The sequence below is a fragment of the Alosa pseudoharengus genome, unplaced genomic scaffold (genome assembly GCF_046254945.1).
Source record: "Alosa pseudoharengus isolate Yale_2024_CS ecotype anadromous, Long Island Sound unplaced genomic scaffold, YU_APseudo_1.1 YU_APseudo_1.1_scf_7, whole genome shotgun sequence".
NCBI classification, from domain to species: Eukaryota; Metazoa; Chordata; class Actinopteri; order Clupeiformes; family Clupeidae; genus Alosa; species Alosa pseudoharengus.
Window position 1 is genome coordinate 32,842,044 of NW_027468859.1, and position 5,347 is coordinate 32,847,390.

Genomic DNA, 5,347 nt, shown 5'->3' on the forward strand with positions numbered 1-5,347 from the left:
ATATTTAGTTGAATGTATTGTTTCGTCTCTCTCTTATTATATTGCTGTATATTGCTATGATTAACTGGTGTCAGTCAGTGCATTGCATTAAGATCAGGCTGCTGTATTGAACTAGCCAACTAGTTAATTCAAATTTTGAGTATCAGTTACAAACATCTACCTGGTTGGTGGTTACTAATCATACCTGTTATTTTGTAATATTCTTACTAGAAAGCAGAAGAGACAGACAAGGAGAGCCACCCTAGTCCTATGCAAGAAGACCCTGCTCATGGAGATGCAGATAACAGCCCAGTCGAGGTCCATGAAGAACCAAGAGGTCCATTCTCTTATAGGCTACTACATGTCATGCATAATTTACATTTAAAGCGATATCTAATGCTATGGTAAATGTTTTCAAGGGTCATCATGACAAAACCAAGTCAATGGCCTAATATACTGTAATTGTTTTTCATGTCAGATGGCCCTCCTCCTTGTAAAAAGAAGAAGAGTACAGCACTGGACCAGCTGTTTGGAGAAACCTATGAAGTAAGAACAATAGCAAGAAGCTCCAGAGAGAGGGCAAATGAGGAAATCCAGAGGTACAGAGAGAGAAACCTTTTGCCCCTGAATGGCTCTCCACTGGAGTGGTGGAGAGCACAGGTGGACTTACCATTGCTGTCAGCTATCACTAAAAGATACCTCTGCATACCAGCCACGAGTGTGGCAGCGGAAAGAGTGTTTAGTACAGCAGGAGATATCATATCCTCACAACGCAGTGTACTATTGCGTGAGCATGCGGATCAATTGATTTTCCTAAAGAAGAATCTTAAAAAACTGAATTTCGTCTTTGGAGGGGTTAGGAGGCTGATTAATGGTTCTATATGGCAGCTGTGGGTGTTGAACACAATTTTCAGTTAAGTGTAGTTCAGCAGTTCAGTTATGTTACCTTATTTATCTTGGATTTTGCAGACACTTAATTGGCAGAGGCACATTTTATGTGACTTTTATGATATGAATAAATGGTGTCTTTCTGTTTTACACATTTTATTTTTTTATCATCCTACCTCAACAGGACACCTAACACTAGCCACACTTTTTTACACAGAGCTCTGTGTGTCTACTAATACATTTTTTGTATCTCCTTACTGTTTATTTGGCTGCAATTTGTGCCATTATGTAATACTCAGATTTCAATACCTGGAATATACCTCAGTTTATGTTAAAAGTGTTACTGATACTGAAGTTACTCCATTCGGATTGTAACAGTTACCCAGTGGCTAGATGGCAATTGTGTGTGTTAACAGAATGAGTTATTGTTAACAGATATTTTGTATTGCTGATTCTTACAGTTTGCAGCTTTAGGCTACTTTATTGTGTTTTCACTTTTCAGTGAAAGGTTAGACAAAAACATATATTGATTGGTATTATGTTAACTTATCTTCAATCTGTATGATTTGCAGAGATAATTCATTTGCAGAAGCATTTATTCTTTTATATAAGAAAAGGCCATGGGCAAAGCACTGCTTTATTTTTTTGTATCGACACCTCTTTGATCTTTATATTTTTTATATAAAATGTATACAGAAATATGTGTATTTTTTGTTCATTTCTTTATGGTGTCCTCAGTGTGTGCCATTACTGAAATATTTCAATATATGAGACAATCCTCTTATTTTCACAATAAAATGTTTGTCATGTTCACATCAAGTACATCAAGTTGTTTGCCTTATTGACAACCATTGCCATGATAATTGATGATGTAAAATGTGGATAATGTGAATGTGCACAATGATAAGAACTCTTTCAGAATGCTTTCAATTATTGAACTGCATTGAATCGCATCGAATCGTACTGAATCGTTTTTTATAAACATGTATCTTTTCTTGTATCGAATCGTGCCCATGTATCTAGATGCGAATCGTATCGTCTTTTACATAAGAGATTCACACCCCTAGTAAATACTGTATTTCACAAACAACACCCATGGACTTTTGCTGATGGTGTGCTGATGGTTACACTTTAAACCATTTTAAACCAGTTTATTTAAGTGTGTTGGTATTGAAACACTATTGCAGGTGGGTATTCATGCATGCACTGTTGTTTTAATGACACTCATTATCACTGTTGTTGTCTCAGTTCATTTGTGATTTATGGGTTGAGCGTAGTTTGTGGCTGCCAGTCAAAATTGCTCAAGAATGCGGTCATGCAACATTACATTCACGTTACATAGAAGTGTTTGGCCACCAGCCTAGGCTGCACCCACTCAACCACTATCAATCTCAAGAGTTAAAACAGAACATTACTGTGTGGGCATCATACACTGTGCAACAACCATTTTGCGCAAATCTAGCCTTCAACTATGAGATTTTGTCAAGAAAACCACTGAAGAAAAGATGCCATTTGCAGACATGAGGTGTCCCAGGTGGAGGGATCCTCTCTTTTTTCTCTGGCCCAATCCCAAAGTCCGGACTCACAGACTCACAGACTTTGCTGCGTATTCTCGCAAAATTCGTAAGGGCTTAGGGCTGTCTGAATGTTGCATTTCAAAGGGTGTGAGGGTTTGACCTACAGTTCAAAGTGTTGTGAGTGAGTTGTGACGTTTACCGCGGAGACCATAGGGAAATCCAGAAATTACAAAGGTAGACAACAGCACGACACACGACCACTGAATGGAACATTTGTTATTAAATGTCGCCAAGGTAACATGTGATCTCGTGAAGTGCTGTCCCAATCCCATTTATACCTATCTGAGCCAATGTGGCCTCACACACTCACTCACTTAGCACCTTAGATCAATTAAGTCTGTGAGTCTTTAGTCCTTAGTCCTCAGGGCTCACTTTGGGATTGGCCCTCTGACTCTATTAGGTCCGTTATGGGGGCCTGCTGTTCACTAGCCTCGAACTACCTCAGGTTCCAAACCAACAACTGGACATGCTAAATATAGCACTTACCACTTGACTATCCCCCTTTCTAGAACTGTCCCTCTATATCAAGGCGGCCAAGGCGGAAAGTGGCGTGATTTATTTACAGTAAAATAGAACCAGACTGATCCACCACTTTGTTAATTTAGGTTGATATGATTGACCTTCTGAACGCCATCTAAATCAAGAAAGAACACAAACCAGTCTCTGATTTTAAAAATGTAAGCATGGTGAACTAAATAGTGGAGCCCTACAGTTCACATAGCCTAACAAAAAGTTGACTTCACAAAATTTTACTTTTGCTTTGAAGTTTGTTTATAAAGAATCAAGACGTGCTTGAGGTGTGTACAGTAGATCCATAATTTAAAAACTCACTGTTGAGAAAGAAAGGCAGCTGCTTAATATCAATTTATCTATGCTAACAAAGCTGTAGACTGACTCAATATCATTTCACATCAGTAGTAGACTGGCACAGGTGTGCTTTCAATGGATTTCTCATGTATATAACCAAAGATTATACATGGCATAGCAAGATGTTTTGTCGTAGTTCATGTCTATGGGCGCGAAATGGGGATCGAGTCCTGTCTGCATAAAGAGGTGTGCTGTTGACTTGAGCGTATGTAGCAACTGGCCAAAAGCAGCGAAAAAAACCTAGCTCTCTAGTTGCTGCAGCCAACAGCTAGAGACAGCTACAGTTATTAGAGTTATTTTATGATCTTTTAATAAAAAAGTAGAATACAAATTCACTTCTTGACTTTTACATTAATGTATGTGTAACAGGACAAGGTCCACGCCCCTTGTCTAGCCCGGTAGTGCCATTGTGAGTGGCTCACCTCCGAATGCTAAGAGCCAATCAGTTTACAGATGTGGCTATATAAATTTTAATGTTTAATTTAAAAGCTGACGTCCTAGCTGCACAACATTGTTGTCCACCTGACTCTTACCTTCACCGCGGGATTCCTTGTGCGGTATTGGCCTCCTACGAGCTGCGCAGGCATCCAGTGACATTCCTGGTAGGTTATTGTGGCATTGCGTAACTTTCCCCGTATGATGTAGGCTAGTATAGTTACAGTAATCTCAAACTTTGGGGTTTTAGGACTGCTGTCGGCCGCAGAACATGGGCCTCATAACCGACCTCAGCTGATTGGTATGTAATTTTAACTGTCTTCAAAATAATATGTAGCTTGCGTGGGTTTTAATTGTATATTTTTCGTGTAGCAGAGCTTGGTGGTAACACAAGGAGCGGCAACATCAAGGCTACTTTGGTCTAAGTTCCGAACGCTGCTGTTTTGTCTGCACCCAAGTTGTGTTGGTCGATTTGACATGTTTGTTGTTTTTGTTTACTGTATGTTTGCAATCCACACGGGAGAAGAACTGTACACCGGACGGCTCTCGTCCAGCGTTATAATGTCTGTCAAAGTGGCTTTGAACGCCCTGTGTGTTAAGTGTCAATAGAAGTGTTTACAATTGAGAATGGACATTAACCAGAAGAGTAGGCCTACGCAGGCCTAGTAGCCTGCGTCATGCCAAAGTGCGAGAGGATATTAGGTCTTGCTGTATGAGAAGATGTTCATCCCACTTGTGTTGTGAGTGTATATTGTGTGTATTAGGATTAGTGGCTCCTTCTTCAATCTTTCTCTCTTGCTGGACAGGAGCTGTAGGCCAACTGGGGTGGCGGGCTATCACAGGGTGGTGGCGTCCCTTTACTTTTCCTGCTGTGGTGCATCTGAGTATTTGGTATTGACATGTTCATGTGTGGTGTGTCTTTAGACCCTCTACTCTGGTATACTCTCCAGCCCTGGGTAAGCTCCAGCCCTGTTCCTGGCTGCCCCCATCCTCAGCCATTAATCCAATGAGCATATTCTGGTCTGTGTGTGTGACTGTGTGTGTATACATGTGTGTCCAGGCCTCTTAGGCCATTTGTGTCAGTGCCTTAGTGGCAAAGGTTCTGACTGTCTGGAGAGAACCCACTCCATGTATGTTTTTAATGTTTGTAAATAAAGACAGAGTTTATTTTTGGAACCACGCCTCTTTTCCTGTGATCACGAACCTGTGTTGCCTGGTTGGGCCTCAGGTTACAAATTATAACCCAATTCATTGAATATTCTGAGGGGCAGGGCCTCAGATGGCATAATCGCCATCTCACAATAGAGAGCTAACCCACCACTTGCCACATATGCTTACCAACAGGAATGTAGCATTGGACCTGATACTATATAAATTAAAATGAAGTGTGTGTGTGTGTGTGTGTGTGCCTGTCTGTCTGTGATCAACTTGATATTTTAGATTGAGTGTGTCCTTATCAAGTCAATGAATCATGATAAGCCTGAAAAGTTTTGTGTGTGTGTGTATGTGTGTGTGTTTGTTTGTGTGTGTGTGTGTGTGTGCGTGTGTGTGTGTTTGTGTGTGCGTGTATGCATGAAGGTTATCCCCGTACAGATGTAGTG